General features: G+C 48.3%; 1 pseudogene; it reads left to right on the top strand.

Moving 5' to 3' along the window:
- The window catches only part of LOC149369719 (uncharacterized), a 29,464-nt pseudogene extending 15,177 nt beyond the window's left edge, over positions 1-14,287 (top strand).
- Positions 14,288-18,204: the final 3,917 nt, after the last annotated feature.

The raw sequence follows: 18,204 nt of genomic DNA, 5'->3' as shown, positions 1-18,204 counted from the left end.
AAAAACACAGGGTATACTGACAAGTGCATCTTTGCCTAAAATCAATGCTGGATGAAAAGGAATCTGTTCTTTGTAAAAGGTAGTAAAATGTTTTTTCCTTATAGATTCAAGTTCCGTACATGAGAATAATATGTGGGTTACTGTTAGTTCATCTCCGCACTTTTCATAAACAGGTTTGTCTTCTTTTGTAAGTAGGAAGTTGTGTGTGAGATGTGTGTGTCCAATACGGAGACGGCATAAAATAACTTCGATGAATCGTTTTTGGTGTGAGCATGATTTCCATTCGCCTAGGATGGGTTTTACTAAATGTAGCTTATTATTTCTTTCAATATTCCATTGCGACTGCCATTTATTTCTTAGCTTGCACTGTACCAACTTCATACAATCATTGTAGGGGATGTTCACTTTCTTGATTTCTTTGTTCCGAGCTTTTCCAGCACATTCATCTGCTTTCTCATTGCCAGCGATTCCTATGTGGCTGGGAACCCAGCAAAATTTTATGACTTGTACCTGTATTATCGCGCTTGTTATGTTGTGTATGATATCCCCGATTAGTGGTGTCACTGCATTGCTATGGTGAAGTGAGGTTAGTATGCTCAGAGAATCAGTGTAAATGATACTGTTCTGAATGTTCTGATTTATTATTTTTTCTACAGCCACCAAGACTGCGTAACACTTGGCGGTGAAAATGGATGTACACTCAGGTAGCCGTACTATTTTTTCCCAATTATTCTGAACTACAGCACTTCCCACGTAGTGCGCCGATTTTGATCCATCGGTATAAAATGCTTCGTATTCTCCGTATTTTTCGTTGAGTGCTAAATATTCCTGTAATATCTGTTCATGTGGAGTATGTTTTTTCTGAAATTGTGTTAATGTGAAGTCGCACACAGATGGTAGGCAGTACCAAGGCGGGAGTGGATCAGGTTTGCGGGCAATATTAGGTAATACGTTTATTATGTCTAGTTCTTGGCATTTCTCTTCAAAGCGGAGAAGAAGTGGTCTGATTGCTAGAGGTTTGTTGGTAAATAGTGTTCGGGATGGGCACTTTGTAACGAGTGGGTAACAGATGTGTTTAGGCTGGGAACGGATCTTTAAAATGTATGAGCATGTGAGCATTGTTCGTCTGTCTGCAAGTGGTGGTTCATTGGTTTCGACGTACAGGCTATTTATGGGTGACGTCCTGTAAGCACCAGTCGAAAGGCGCAATCCCGAATTGTGCACAGGATCCAGTCGCTTCAAGTACGATGGCCTTGCTGATCCATACACTATGCAACCATAATCTAAATCGGAACGTACTACAGAGCGATAAATGTGTAGAAGACATACCCGATCAGAACCCCAGTGTTTGCGTGATAGGACTTTCAGTATGTTCAGTGCTAGCGACGCCTTCTTTTTCAGTGCGTTTATGTGAGGCAGGAAAGTTAGTTTTTTGTCGAAGGTGATGCCTAGAAATTTGTGTTCGTTTTTGAAAGGCAGCTCGGTTTGGTTGAGGTGTAATGTTGGATTTGTGTGCAAGCCTCGTTTGAGTGAAAAAAGTAAGGCCACTGTTTTCTGTGGTGAGAACTGGAAACCATTCTTGTCTGCCCATGTTGCCATTTTGTTGATTGTAAGCTGTACTTGTCGCTCGCATGTGGATATATTGGAAGATGTGCACGCTATCTGAAGATCATCAACATACATTGAACACATAATGGACCTTGGGATTATTTTTCTAATAGAATTCATTTTTACAACGAAGAGAGTTGTGCTTAAAATGCACCCTTGAGGAACTCCATTTTCCTGAATGAAGTCCCTCGAAAGGGTCGAGCCTAGGCGGACATTAAATGAGCGGTTAGACAAAAAGTCTTTAATGGAGTTCAGCATTCTGCCACGAATGCCGAGCTCAGCTAAGTCCTGGAGGATCCCGAACCTCCAGGTTGTATCATATGCTTTCTCTAAATCAAAGAAAGACGCTAAGACAGTGTTGTTTGTGTATAAAATCTTCTCTGACTGTATTTTCGAGACGGACTAGGTGATCTGTAGTGGAGCATCCTTTTTTAAATCCACATTGATGGATATCAAGCAGTTCACAGGATTGCAGAACAAAGGTTAGTCTTATATTTAGGACACTTTCGAAGGATTTGGCGAGGCAACTGGTTAAGGCTATGGGTCTATAACTGCTAGGAGAGGTTGGGGGTGTACTAGGTTTAAGAAACGGGACAATAATAGCTTTCTTCCAGGCTTCTGGTATTTTCCCTGACATCCAAACTGTGTTAAAGAATCTCAAAAGTGCTTCTATGGCAGGCTCAGAAAGATGTGCAAGCATTTCATAATGTATATGGTCGGGTCCTGGAGCAGTTTTTTTTCCGGCAGTACTCTGTTGATTTCTTGGCGGGTAATTAGACTATTGTATTTTTCATTTGCACCTCCAGTTGTTGGCAGCCGCTGTTTTTCAGCTGTATTTTTGTATTTTAAAAAGGACTGCGTGTAGTGTGATGAACTTGAAACTGCAGTGAAATGTTCCACCAATATGTCTGCCTGTTCCTGTATGCTTGTTTGTATGCCAGGTGTTGTTAAAAGCGGAATTGTGAATGGTGAAAAGATACCGTTTAATTTGCGAACCTGCTCCCACATTTTTTTAGATGTCATCTGACTGTTAATGGATGAAACATAACTCTGCCATGATGCTTTCTCGGCACCCCGACGGACGTACCGAGCTTTGGCGCTTGCCTTCTTAAAATTAACGAGATTTTCATGTGTCGGGTACCGGCGAAATTTACCCAAAGCTCTGTTTTGTAGTTTTTTTGCTTCCTTGCACTCTTTTGTCCACCATATTTTATGACTTTGTTGCACCACTCCTGACGACTGTGGAATAGCTGTGAGTGCGGCAGTTATGATACAATTAGTGAACTTTTCATTTATCTGGTCGATGGAGAGATTATCTAAAAGTATATTTTCTAAATTTGCCTTTGCTCTAAAAAGTGACCAGTCGGCGAGGTGAAGCTTCCAGCGCCGTGGCCTTGTGGGGATTATTTCCGGTGGGGATGTTAAAGTGATTAATATAGGGAGGTGGTCACTGCCATATGGGTTGTCAATGACATCCCATTTAAAATCATTAAAAACAGAAGGTGAGCTAAAAGACAAATCTAAAAAGGTCACTTTTCCCGAGGCAGGGGAGCAGTAGGTGGCTTTTTCTGTATTTAAAAGACATACATTGTTTGTGAGGATAAAATCTTCGATTATTTGACCCCTAGAGTCCCAGTGCTCGCTTCCCCAAAAAAGGGGAGTGAGCGTTAAAGTCCCAACTACTAGATACGGTTCTGGAAGTTCATTGATAAGTTCTTGTAAATCGTGGACTGTTAATGTAGAATGTGGAGGAATATATACAGAACAAAGAGAAATTGTTTTATGGCTGACGACACTGACCGCAACGGCTTCAAGTTTTGTTTTGAGTTTTATTTCTCGAGCAGGAACGCCGCTTTGTACGATAATCGCGACGCCTCCAGAGAGTCTATTTGCCTGCTCACGATCGCGTCTAAAAGTTTTATAATGCTTCAGGATGTTCATATGTTGTGGACCTAGATTGGTTTCCTGGAGACATAAGGCTACGGGTGACATTGACCCTAAAATGTTTTTTATGTCATCGTAATTTCTCAATATTCCTCTACAGTTCCACTGAACTAGAAAAGCCATGTTTTATGTTTTGGGGTAGGAGCAACGAGAGGTTTACTTATGTTCTGGGGCCGTTATGGTAGCCCTGCCTTTTTTTCGCTCAAGAGAGCTGTTCCGCCGCTGTAAAGCAGACGGGCTGGGAGTTTGGTCCATCACCTCGGAAGAGGTGCTGGACGACCGCGAAGAAGCCGCGGGTGTGTGGGTGTCAGGCCTCCCCCGGCGGGGGGAAGTCCTGCGGGATGCTGACCTGTGGGCCGGCACTCCCTGGCTTGTAGTTGGCAGAGCAGCTTTCGCTGTCTCGGCCTGGGGCGTGGATGGCACTGCCACAGGCGCGGTGGAAGTGGCCGCGGCAGGTGCCGGAGCGCTGTGTGGTGCTACGCCCCCGCGCACCACATCAGCGAAGTTTGGTTTTGCTGTGAAGGAGAATGAATTGGTAAGCGCAAAACGCCTCCTCGCTTCTTTGAATGAAATGTTTTCTTTAGTCTTAATGGTGATGATTTCTTACTCCTTTTTCCAGGACCGACACGCCCTGGAGTATGCAGCGTGATCTCCTTCACAATTCGCGCAGCGTAGTGCTGCGTCACATTCCTCAGAAGGGTGGTCCTTCGAAGCGCATTTAGCGCAGGTTTTGCGACCGCGGCAACTGTGTGAGCCGTGGCCAAACTTCTGACAGTTGAAACAGCGGCGGGGATTCGGTATGTAGTGTCTGACGGTGATTTTCAGGTATCCAACATCGATCGTTTCGGGCAAACTGCTGGTGTTAAACGTGAGGACCATGTGTTTGGTGTCTATTTCTTTGTTGTCTTTGCGGATTTTGATTCTGTGCACGTCAGTTATATTTTGATCTGAAAGTCCTTCAAGCATTTCGGTTTCTGTTAGATGGATGAGGTCAGCCTCTGAGATAACGCCTTTAACTGTGTTAAGAGATCGTTGGGGAGTCACGGAGACAGAGATGTCCCCTATGGAAGCAATGTTTGAGAGTTTCGAGCATTGGATGCTCTCACGGAATTCGAGGAGTAGGTCGCCGCTGGACATTTTGGATACCTTGTAGCCAGGCCCTAAGGTATCTGTTAGGCATTTGGTAACAAGAAATGGGGATATGAATCGGGCTTGCTTTTGTTCACAGTTACTGTGTATAAGATGAAACTTAGTGAATGTCGGTTTCTTTTTCGAAAAAAAGTCTGCTGCTTCGTTCCGCACTCTTTTTGAGAGAGCGATCAAGTTTTGAAAGGGGGGGAGCCATAAAAAATTGAGGTTTTTCGGTCATGGTGCCAGCCACCCACCATGGAGTCCAACAAGGGGGACGCGACAGGAACTTGAAAGCAAGTCCTGCCCACGCCAGCTGTACACCTTAACTATAACCTAATATGACTCAACTCAGGGTAGTTGGTCACACACGGTTAACCCTCGCCGCCAGGAAAAAGAGGAAAAAAACGAAGAAAAGAGGAGGAGACAGGAGAGTTGTAAGAAAGATATAGGAAAGTGAAAGATAGAGGGGAGGACAGGAAAAGGCGACTGCCGATTTCCCCCGGTCGGGTCAGGCCGGAGGTGCCGTCTACAGGAAGCTGGGGCCAAAGTGGTGTGTTGCCTCCGCCGAGGGTCCTTAAGGGTCCAAACGCTCGGCATCGGCTCAACCACCAGGATCCCCTTTTCCCCGGACACGGCGATGCCACGCACGGCTAAGCGCGGATGCTCGGGTCCGTGGTGACGCATTGTTCACCATCATCCCCCTGCGGGGATGTCCCTGCGGATGCTCGGGTTAACCACGTGGTGTCGCCACTCACCAACGTCTGCATGCTGCAGACGCCTCCCTGCGGGGAGGAATTGAAATTGTGATAATTCCAAGCATTTAGGGAAGTGAAGACAAACAAGCCTGCAATATAACACAGAAGGAACACAGTCAACATATATGCACAGAGCATACTTTTGCTCCAACCTATATACCCCATCCATGAGACACTCCTGCTGGAGCCAGTGGCGCTTGTCCGTTGAGCATACTTATTTCATTGATTCATGCCCGCAGTGATAGGTCAAATGATTCAATTAATGCAGTAGATAAAGCAGCTCATATCGTTTTACTAAGACATCATTATTTCTGTTTTGTGTTCATAGAAAGCGATATTCTGATCCCAATCAAGGCAATCATTGGCTTCCAATTGGTTTTTGCAGTTCGAAATTTTCTAGTCATGCATCTTTAATGAAATAGAGCACCGAATTGGACCTTAATGCTGGCTCATTTGCAATATGCTATAGACTGTTCATTTGGAGCAAGGCTAGCGGACTAGCCACTTGGTAATAGCCTCCTGAGACCCGAATTGAATTTGAGTGCACAAAAACTTTGTAGGGTTTCAGAATAAGCTGGTAGGAGTACAAAGGTGAAAAGTGAGAGATATTTTCTCAACAGAACTAATAGTGTTGAGGATTTTGCGGGGTCGCAGCGGAGCACCAGACAGAGACGACCAGCGTGGCAGGCTTCTAGTTCCGGACTGCCCGTGCCGGGCGTGCGCCACGAGCACGCGCTGTCCGACTTTATTCGGCCGCCGAACAGCCAAGGTCACGACGCAGGACGGCGCGAAGGCCTAGGAGCACCATAGGGAGGTGATCTACCCAGTTCTCGCGATCCAGGCGCGCAGTAAGGGCAGCCTTGAGCTGGCGATGGAACCGCTCGACCATGCCGTTGGCACAGGGATGGTACGATGTGGTGCGGCAGTGTTTAGTGCCGAGAAGCCGGGTGAGCGAAGTGAAGAGGGCGCATTCGAACTGGCGGCCGCGATCCGTGGTAACAATGCCGGGGCAGCCGAAGCGGGAAACCCACGTCGAAACGAAGGCTCTGGCAACTGTTTCCGCAGTAATGTCCGGAATGGGCACGGCTTCGGGCCAACGGGTGAAGCGGTCGACCATCGTCAGAATATACTTCTAGCCTTGAGAAGGGGGAAGCGGTCCAACCAGGTCGATATGAATATGGTCAAAGCGTGATCCAGGCGGCAGGAAAGACTGAGGGGGAGTCTTGGTATGGCGTGTCACTTTGGTGGACTGGCAAGCAAGGCACGAGCGGGCCCACTGGCGAACGTTGGTGTTAATGTTCGGCCAGACGTACCGCTGGGTAACGAGGCGCTGCGTGGCCCGAATGCTAGGATGGCAGATGTCGTGAAGGGAATGGAAAATGGCACGACGAAAGGCCTCCGGGATGAACGGTCGCGGTAGAGCCGATGATATGTCGCACCAGAGTGATCCGGGCACAAACGGATGAGGCACGAGCTGCAGACGGAGTGCTCGAGGGTGGTAACGCAGGGCGTGCAGCTCAGGGTCTTCAAGCTGTGCCCGCGCCAGGGAGGGCCAGTCCACAGCAGGTGGAGACACGCCGATGGTGGAAATGCGTGAAAGTGCATCAGCTGCCTCGTTGTCGGTGCCTTTGATATGTCGAATATCGGTTGTGAACTCCGATATGTAGGCCAGCTGACGAAGTTCACGGGCGACGTACTTCGAAGAGTTCGTACGGAACACATACACCAGAGGCTTATGGTCCGTGAGAACGTAAAACGGCTGGCCCTCCAAGAAGTGGCGATAGTGCTGGATCGTGGAGTAGATAGCAAGCAGCTCACGGCCAAATACGCTGTAGCGAGTCTCAGCAGGCTGGAGCTTCCGAGAGAAGAAACCCAGTGGGTGCCACTCGGAGTCAATCTTCTGCTGGAGAACCGCGCCAATGGCCACGCTGGAAGCATCCACCATGATGCGAGTGGGCGCGGAAGTCCTAGGGTGGATGAGGACGACTGAATCGGCGAGGGCTTGTTTGGCAGCCGTGAAAGCGGCCTGAGCTTCGGGAGACCAGGAAATCGCAGAGGATGAGGACTTCGTGGTGCGGAGAAGGTCAGTCAAGGGGTGAAGAAGCTCGGCGCAGTGTGGGATAAAGCGCCGTGAAAAATTCACTAGGCCCAGGAACTCACGGAGCTTGCGTAGGGTTGTTGGTGCTGGGAAGTCCTTAACGGCCTGCACGTGAGAAGGCAATGGACGAATTCCCAGCGCCGAGATGTGGTGGCCCAAGAACTCGAGCTCAGAAGAGCCGAAGACACATTTCTGGGCATTGACGACCAAGCCAAACTCTGGGAGGCGTTGAAAGAGTTCCCGGAGGTGACGCTCGTGGTCCTGTGGAGTACGACTCGCGACGAGGATGTCATCGATGTAGGCGAATACCGCCGGGAGACCACGCGTCACTTCAGCGATGAATCTTTGGAAAGTTTGAGCTGCGTTGCGTAGCCCAAAAGGCATGCGCACGTACTCAAACAGTCCGAAGGGTGTAGTGATGGCCGTCTTCGGAATATCGGCCGGCTCAACAGGGATTTGGTGGTACGCCTTGACAAGGTCCACTTTACTAAAGATCTTGCAGCCATCCAGATGTCCAGTGAAGTCTTGGATGTGTGGAAGGGGATAGCTGTCGTGGACCGTGTGAGCGTTGAGAGCCCGGTAGTCGCCGCACGGACGCCAGTCACCCGGTTCTTTCTTGGGCACCAGATGGAGTGGTGAGGCCCAACTACTGGATGAAGGGCGAATAATACCCAACTGGAGCATGTGGTCGAATTCCCGTTTTGCAATAGCCAGACGCTCACCGAAGAGGCGGCGCGGGCGAGCTGCGACAGGTGGACCACGCGTGACAATGTGGTGGGTGATACCGTGCTTGGGTGGCTGATGTAGATTACAAGGCTTCGTGACCTCGGGAAAGTCTGCGAGGACTTGAGCATACGGGCATGACGGAAGTAGAGTTCGGATTCCAGAGGAAGCGACAGCTGATATAACGCCAGTGATGGAAAGGCGCGTCTTGCTGTCGATGAGACGATGATGACGCATGCTGACGTCCAGATCAAAATGCGTCAGGAAGTCTGAACCGAGGATAGGGTGATGTACATCGGCGACGATGAAGATCCATCGAAACGTGCGCCGTAGGCCAATGTCCAGAGTGAGGGATCGGAGACCATACGTTGCGATGGAGGTTGAGTTGGCCGCACGAAGAGTAGGTCCATGTGACTTGGAAGCACGGTCTGCTTTGGAGGCCGGCAGTACGCTGACTTCGGCACCAGTGTCGATGAGGAAGCGCAGGCCAGAAATGCGATCCATGACGACGAAAAGGCGGCCAGGTTGAAGAGCGAGGTCACACGCCGCCGTCAGTGATCTCGCTGCGCGTTTCCCGACCAGTTGCATGGTGGAGTGCAGCGGCGAGCGTTGTGCTGGAAAGTTCGGTGATACCAGCAGAGACGCGGACGGCGAGGACTGGACGAGTGCGGACCACTCGGGGAAGACGAACGGCGGCGAGGTGTTGAGGATAAACCGTGCGAGGCATGAGAGGACGTCCGAAGGGCATCGATAGAAGCGGCCAGCTGATCGATCCGGGCCTCTAACCGTGAAATGGCGGCGGTCTCCGGTGGAGAAGAGAGGGCGGTGACGGAAGGAGAAGCCGCGTCGTGGACTCGATCAGCGAGCTGGGCGAGGCGGTCAAGGGTCAAGTCGCCCGCAGCAGCCAAGACGATGCGGGACGACTGCGGCAAGCGTTGTAGGAAGAGCTGCCGCAACAGTGCGCCATTCGGGTCTGCATTGGTTTCGCCCAGGAGCTGCCGCATGCTATTGAGTAACTGGGAGGGGCGGCGGTCTCCAAGCTCTTCGTAGGTGAGCAGCTGCTGGAGGCGCGCACTCTCTGACGCCGTGGTGCGGTCCAGGATGCCCTGCTTTAGTCGCTGGTAGGGGGTATCGCCCAAGGGTGCAGCGATGATGTCCGCTACCTCTTGAGCCACCTCCGAAGGCAGGTTGGAAAGCAAATGACGAAACCGAGATGCCTCCGAGGTGACGTGGTGCAGATGGAAGACGGCTTCCACTTGAGCGAACCAGGTCTGCGGACACTTGGGCCAGAATGTTGGTAGGCGGAGCTGGAGAGCTGCGACGTCCCGTGGGCGCAAGGTAGCGTCAGGCGGAAGGCCGCCTGAGGGCGGTAGGTTGCTGGGGTCGGTCATGTCTTAGGCCGGAGTCACCACTGTTGAGGATTTTGCGGGGTCGCAGCGGAGCACCAGACAGAGACGACCAGCGTGGCAGGCTTCTAGTTCCGGACTGCCCGTGCCGGGCGTGCGCCACGAGCACGCGCTGTCCGACTTTATTCTCTTTCTAGCGCGCGCTGTAACGCCGATCTTAGCGCCGGCGCTTTATAGCGTCGCCGGGCGCTATAATAGTTTCAGCTCAGCACGATGTCCAATATATTGGACACTAGGACTCTAGCCGTATTTTCCCACCCAGTGGGCGTGCCACAAAATACTTCAGGTAAAGCTGTGAAAGTTGTGCGAAAAAAATACTTTATTATGACAAAAGTCAAAGTAGCAAAATATACGTCAACTGAATAAAAAAGTTTCGCTGTGCTCACTTGCTATGTGCCTTTTCGAAGCATCTTCTGTCTTTTGTTATGCAGAACTGCTGAATTTTGTGCAAAAAAACTGTTTTCATGGTGCACCCCTCAAACCTGAAGCGCGCAGCGTTAGCTGCGTCAGACAGCCTTGGGAAGTGGTAGGCACTTTTGTTGGTCTCTCCTCGTCGAGCTTGCTTTGATGGTGGGCTCCACTCAACTTCACTGTCACTCTCTGTTTCTTGTTGTTGTTTTTTTTCCTTGACGTTTCTTGCTTCTTGACGTTTCTTGGGTTTCTTGCCGTTTTTGGATCGACAATAGTGTCGTCGTCGCTGTCTGATAGGTCAAGTCTGATGTGTTGGAGACCGCCGCGGTGGCTCAGTGGTTAAGGTGCTCGGCTGCTGACCCAAAAGACGCGGGTTCGATCCCGACCGCGGCGGCTGTAATTTCTTTGGAGGAGAAATTCTAGAGGCCCGTGTACTGTGCGATATCAGTGCACGTTAAAGAACCCCAGGCGGTCGACATTTCCGGAGCCCTTCACTACGGCGTCTCTCATAGCCTTATTTGCTTTTGGACGTTAAACCCCATAAACCAACTAAACCAACCAACTTATGTGTTGGCTTGTGCAATTCTTTGTAAAACTGCTTCAGCCGTCTCATCAGGAACGCGAGGCCTGTCTCCTACAACAAAAAAGACGTTATTTCGTCCCCAGCCGTTAAATACCAGCAGTATTCGTTTACAGTTATTGCGAAAGCCATCTCAAAAGCGCGGTCAAAATAACCGGGCTGAGTCCCAGCGTCCAACGTATTGGACACGTGAAATCAGATTGAAAGCACAGAAAAGTTAGGTCATGTAGAGTTACAATTATGATATCTACATGTTTTCTGTTCTATTTTTGTTGATATCCAACAAAATGTACTCGTTCAAAGTAGGTAAAATCGCAGAAACAACACTTACTTCTCCGGCAGGTGCCATAGAACGCCGCGGCGCTGAACGCCGCCGTTTTCAAAGTGTTTTGGCGGGAAAGTGAGCAGTTTAAGTTCAAAAAAGTTGCACAGATGGCGCCACCAGTTGTCCAATGTATTGGACAAGTAGGTTTTATGAAGATGAATCTTTCGGCGCGGGAGTACTGTCTTAAAGGCTAATGTCCAATATATTGGACAAACTGCCATACACGGGTTTCAGGAGGATAGAGGAATCAACTCTGCCTTTACACAATTTGGTCATTAGTTTAAACACAGCTAGGGGACAAATCTGGGTAGTCCAACCGAAAGTCATGAAACCAATGGAGTCCCGGGAACCAGTTGGATAATTCAGCTGTAATGGCAGAGCGAATTGGACCCCAACGGGAAGCTGAGAGACCAAACTGGACTGGTGAGTTGGCATCAGGGAAACCAACTGTACTCCCCATTTGGATTCCTGGGTCGAGTTGAAAGTTCAGAAACCAGTTGAACCCCCTATTGGATTCCCGAGTCAAATTGGATGTTCAGAAACAAATTGGTATCCCCAATTGGATTCCTGAGTCCAATTGGAATGTTGAGAGGCCAATTGGGGTGTCCAGTTGGCTTCCAATTTGGTCCAGTTGCGACTAAGTGGACCCAATGGTTTTTCTTAACTGGGGTGACACAACAGTTTGCCTGTTTAATGAGAGCTCACTGCAGCGCTATGTATTGACGCTGACGAGTTTTGTATTTGTCGGAACAGGTTTGGTTTGGTTTATTGGGGTTTAAGTCCCAAAGCAACTCAGCCTATGAGAGACGCCATAGTGAAGGGCTCCGGTAATTTCGACCACGTGGGGTTCTTTAACGTGCACTGACATCGCACAGTACACGGGTCTCTAGAATTTGGCCTTCATCGAAATTCGGCCGCCGCGGCCGGGATCGAATGTCGGCACATGTGCATGTTATTCACTAAAGAGTGAATAACACGCCACCCTGCCCGACAGTTCTAAGCGCTGAAGCATTTGCTTGCCATAGTAGTAGAAAACATTTATTTGTAGAAATGGTTCCCGGGCAAGGGCACGGTTGGTCGGGTCCTCAGTCGGGACTCCGTTGGTTGAAGCCGCTGCCCGAGCTCTCGCAACCAAGGCCCTTTGTGCCTCGAGGTCCAAGCTGGACGGTTCGCTTTCCATGTGCTCGTGTGTGTACTGCGGTACTACGTTCCTGCCACGGAGACGAACCCTTAGAGCCATTGTTTTTTCATTCGGTTTTCTTCTGCTCAACAAAGGGACTAAGTAGGAAATAAATTGTAGGAAATAAAAGGTTCCAAATCTGTTTGTTGCGTTAATCATCGTGGAAATTCTTGTGTGCCATACAGCCTAACGAAAAGAGTTTGCAGACAGATGACGAAACCACTGTGCTGTACTATTCAAACCTCTCATCCAGTTCCATTAATATAACACATAACATTTCACTGACAGAACTACTCCTGAAAACACGCATGGTGTCTTAGTCACGGGCGCACCGTTTGGACACAGCTACACGAAAGGGCAATAAATCGGTTGGCTTCAACTAGAGTTTTAAAAACGTAATAGTCACATCATCCAAGTAAACACAATAAAACATTTATTTATGAAACAATGCATTCACCAATGCCTCTTAGAAAAGGAATCTTATGCTCGCCTGGATAGATGCGAAGCACTTTCGACTATGTTATCAGGACTATTTTTTCAGGGGACAGAGTAGGTGTCCATTGAAGCGCTGAACAACAACAAGAAAACCTAAAAAAAGCTAACGCGAGGGGCACCGCGCTAGCATGAACATTTATCTACACGGTGAACGAGTTGAATTTCAGTGGTTAAAGTAGAATGCGGCTGTCGCGACAATCACTTATCTTCACCCGCTCGTCATGTGTTCGCGCTTCTCATTGGCAGGCGATACTTTTTAAAGATATAAAAGCCTGGAGAGCCGAACAAAGTTGCGTCGTCTACAGAAATGGCACCATGCGTTCCGATTTAAGATCGAAGACTCATCGCCAGACTTTTCGTGGAAGGTGTACCGCAGAGAGAGATATGCCGAAGAACTGGCTGGTAGAAGGCATCGGTGAGCTTCTTATCCGTGTCTTTCGAGATGAGGGAACACTGCGGATGCGAAGCGGTCCGGCAGATCAAGAGTTACGAAGCACGAGGACGACATACTTATTGTTGCCGCAGCTGTCCTGGACTCTTTCTTGAACGCTAAAGAGATCCGCGATGAGTTCTCACTAGAGGTCTCTCTACTTGGACAATACGTCGCCGTTTGAAAGCAGCTGAGATTTGGAACTGTGCGACACCACAAAATCCTTTCCTCACCGAGCGACAGCGCCGACAACGCTTCGACTTCGCTCAGAACCATCAGGACTGGAACACAGAACAATGGCATAATGTAATTTTTTCTGATGAATAAACATTTTGCACTCGCTGGGATCAACACAGGCCGGTGTAGCGGCCCTTGAATTCCAGGTAAGCACTGGCTTTACTATTTGTAGATGTTGACAGATTTTGCAGCTTTGCATATGCCCAAACCTTTTGTGGATGCAATGTTTCAGAGGAATTATCGAAATTGTTTCCTGAAATGTCATTATCTGGTAATCTCCGTAACTAACTATACACACTGCATGCAAGAGAATTGTGCAGAACTAACTTATGTTTAGCACCATCTCGAATACAAGCTTCAAGTTGTTTCACAATGTTATCGTTTAAAGGTATACAACGCGTATTGTAAACTCTTAGTTACCGTTCAGAAAATCGGTTTTCTGTATGTCATACCTATCCTTTCTTTATATTTCGAAGCTGCAGATACCACCCTGGCTACACCCAGACCGTTCTTTCAAGTGGCCGGTGTTCAGGCTTTGTGTGGGGTGCCATGAGCAAAGATGGCTAGGGCATCTTGTCCGCATTGATGGGGAATTCACGGCGTCCAGTTGCAGCACTCTGCTACAAGACACCATGCTCCCATATGTGCTGGATAGCTTCTGCTCTGACGGCTGCTTCCCTTCCAGCAGGACAAAAGCCCCGTGCACATGGCTCGCCAGGTGACCTCTCTGCTTGAAGAACTTGACGTTCGTACGTTGCTGTGGCCTCCGAATGGCGTGGACGCAAATCCCATGGAAAATGTGTGGGCGCGCATGAAGTCTTGCCTGTCCAGACGTAACTTGCCCAGAGCAACAGCGGACGTGCTGTGGAACGCCATTTGTGAAGAGTGGGACGTCCTTGGAGCTAACCGCGAATACTTCGTCTCGCTTTTCGCTTTACGATTCTATGCCAAGGGGGATGTCTGAGATCATTTCCGTGGGTGGTCACTTCAGTCGCTACCTGTGTGTAATAAGGGGGGGGGGGGGCGCGGAGAACAGATTTTAACAATATTTTTTCTTTTGTTGGCCCTCAGCGTTGGTTTCACTTTTATTCTTTTATGTCCCACATATATGGCCACGCCTAAATCTGCTCTCGTTATTTCATTACTCGTCTACATGTATTTCATTTCATGTGCAAGTGACCTGTCTATCTTGTCTCATCTGATGTTAATAAACGGAATCATTTTTCTGCTGAGGGCCTCTCCATTGCGGTCCCAAGCAACCATCAACGTCTGTCGGATGTCCGAGCTAAAGCCGAATGTACTTCGCCGAAATTGGACATCCGTCGGACATAAATACGCCATCTAGTTTTGAACACACGTATTTGTGCGTTCGTCGGAGGTACGGACTATGTCCGCTTTTGTATATCCACATGAGAGACGAGATGCACATCTTATGTAGTATTTTTCCAGGACCTATGTATGAGTGTAATTATTGCTGACGAAAGTCTCAGTTTCCACATGTGCAGACAGAGCTGATCAGACTTGTCTGCAGTGCTCAAGCTGTGCCCCGCACACACATAAAACCTTGTCGCAGCTAGTTTGCTGCGGGCAAGGTGGTTCCTTTGTGGTTCTCATGCATTTGGCTGCGCTTCAGAGCAAGCGTAAGTGAAAGTCAGTACTTGCTTTATAATTCTGCTTTACGAGGTCTGTTAGAAAAGTATCCGACTTTATTTTTTTTTTTGCGAACACCTGATGGATATGAAACAAGCGCGCTTGCATCAGGTGACCTTGAACCTTCGTGCGCATGCACGAATTTTTTCTCGCCTGCCGATAGCGTCAGTCGCTGTAACGCAGCATTTGAGTGAGGCAGTGCGCAGTGCTCTCGTCGGTTTTTTATTGCAAGGAAAATGGCGGAGTGACAGGAGCAGCGCTACTGCATCAAATTTTGCCATAAACTGGGCGACAGCCACGTGGAAACCATTCGGAATATTCAGACGGCTTTCGGTGACGATGCTATGAACAGCACACATATTAAGCAGCGGTACAATTGATTTAAAGACGGCCGCACACCCGTGGAGAGCGAGCCACGCCCCAATCGGCCATCAACATGCCGAAATGACCAGGGCATTGCCGAATTGAACGCTGTGGTGATGCGGGACCGTCGCGTGACTATCCGAGAAATTGAGGGAGAGATGGGCATGAGCAATTTTTACGCACATTCTATTATCACCGAAGATTTGGCCATGGAGAGAGTTGCGGCGAAATTCGTGCCGAAGCTGCTCACGGTGGAGCAAAAGCAGCTTCGTGTTGAAGTCTCACAGGGCATGCTGGATTCCACAAACAGTGACCCCGACTTCATAAACATCATGATCACTGGTGACAAGTCTTGGGTGTATGGGTACGACCCGGAAACCAGATCCCAGTCGTCACAGTGGAAGCATTCCACGTCACCAAGACCAAAGAAGGCCCGCCAAGTGCGCAAAAATGTGAAAGTGCTGCTGACTGCTTTCTTTGACTCCCTCTGTGTGGCAGACCACGAGTACGCACTCTACAGGGTCAAACAATGACCACACAGTACTACAGGGATGTCCTACGTTGCCTACGTGATGCTGTGCGGCGCAAGAAACCGGAGTTGAGGTCAACAGGAAAGTGGCGCATCCATCATGACAATGCTCCTGCACATTCCTCGCAGTTGATTCAGACTTTTTTGGCGAAAAACCAGACTCCTGTAGTTCAACAGACTCTTTACTCTCCTGATATGGCCCCTGCGATTTCTGGGTGGTTCCCAAAATCAAGAGGCCATTGAAAGGAGCTCGATTTCAGACGAGGAAGAACATTATAGCTGCAACGACAGCTGAGCTAAACTCCATTCCGAAAGGGGCCTTTTCGGAATACTTCCCACAATGGCAGCACCGCTGGCAGATGTATGTGGAGTCCCAAGTAGACTACTTTGAAGGTGACTGGTTTGCAACGCTCCAGTTGTGCAAGTTTTTTTTCTACGGCCAAAGGTCGGATACTTTTCTAACAGACCTCGTATTTCCCAGAGCATTACTCGAACACCTGAGATAAATATGATTGTTTCTGTCACCATGGACAAAAGCTTGAACGCTGTGTACTTGCAGAAAAGAATTTAGTCCTGTGTTTCTTGTCTAATCGTCGGGTGGTATTATTCCAGTCGAGGATGCAGATTCTCTTTGCACTTCAATGCCTTGCCCAGACACACGATAAAACGTTTTTCCGCGAAATCACATCACACAAATTGTTGTTCATGACTGTACTGTTCGCAGATGTTTTACCAACTAAAGATTCTCAAAATTTTTTATGGGGGGTGCGGAGCAGTGGATAATAATAAACATATCGCATATACCTTTAGAAAATTATATAAAGCTCATTGAAAGGGCAAGTCTGCTCCTAAGAACTTGTGTATCAGTTGGAGTAAAGATTTTTCTCGACTGGGGTCATTCAACAGTCTTACCAATATTGCAAGGACCACCAATGCCAGAAGAATGAAAGCATATACGCTCTTCTTAACTAATTGTTGTTTTAAAAAGCATTAGATTAACAAAGGTAAGTTCAGATTTTCACTTTTGCTGAAAACGTGGCATTGAAACCAGGATTTCAAGCAAATGTCATGTGGTTTCATCTCATGCATGCTTGGCATGCAATTTGCCTGGGCTGTGAACTGATGCATGTATTGCATATTGCCAGGGAGTTCAGCATTCTACTTCCAAATTCATGATAAATTCAGCAGTAAATGCACAAGAAATCGGTTTATTTGCAGTTTACTGCATGAAGCAATTTACACTGCTCCCTTGCCACAGCATCCCTTCGCCCTCCGTAGCCATTCACCAATCTGTAGGTCGATGTCCTCATGGGTGGCATTGGAATGGCACCTTGTCCTTTTCACAGTAACTAAGAGTATAACAGCCTTCAAAAATGTGTGTGAGAACTCGGCGCTGTCTTTACACATCGGTGTTGCGCTGTCAAACCAAAGGAACAGCAACCTCTAAAAATGTGTACTTGACAAAAATGACCTTCGGCAGTCTAAGGCCATGAAAGACCTGCTTCCCCTTTCTTCCATGCATGCTGAACTGTACTGCGGCGTGGTCGTTCATAATGCGGGCAAGCATTGAGGGCACGGTGGCCTTGATGGTGCGTGCACCATATGGGCTTAGTTCAACAACCTGAGAAGAGAAATGATTTGGAGTTCAGTTCATTGTGAAGAAATGATACCAAATTAAGCTACTTGAAATCAGTAGCTGCACGACACAAGACAAAATAGAAAACCGAAGAAGAATTTGAATGCATATCACCAAAAAGGTTGGACAACATGCAGTCTTTGTGACTACACTTGCACTCTAGAATGCTGCACTGCTACAGTTAAGGTCAACAGCCGGAACATATAACTGATAAATGTAGGTTGGGATTTACCAAACCTTCACCCTTCTCAACAGTGAGTTGTGTGCCAAAAGCCTGCGCAGCCACTTCTGAACAAAGTGGGCTCTCCAGGGCTGGCTGCAGGTTTCCCGATGTGTTGTCAGCCTTCCCCCTCTCCAGCAGCGTTCCGACGCAATCCAAGATTTCTGAATGTGTGTGCCATAAAATGCTTAAAGAATTTAACACCCGGCGCTGAAAATCTGTAACAAAAATAATGTCGCAAGCTTTAATAATTTACTGCAAGCAAAGTGGTACTAACCGGCCTAGCTGAGACTTCTGCTGCAGCACTGTTGTGCACCTGAAAGTACACACATTGCATCATTTTAGTTCTCTGGGAGCTCGAAGCACATTTCTGACAACAAAAATTTCTTACAACTGCTTTTTTTTGTGGAGGCTGAGTGCCCAGAAGTGCTGAAACAAAAAAATGAATGTACTATAAGCATAATGTCTAATTAGAGTCTGGTG

This window comes from Amblyomma mixtum, chromosome 1, assembly GCF_055824585.1.
Source record: "Amblyomma mixtum isolate Tamu chromosome 1, ASM5582458v1, whole genome shotgun sequence".
NCBI classification, from domain to species: Eukaryota; Metazoa; Arthropoda; class Arachnida; order Ixodida; family Ixodidae; genus Amblyomma; species Amblyomma mixtum.
Note: the sequence above shows the minus strand (reverse complement) of the source record. Positions and strands in the feature narration are given on the sequence as shown.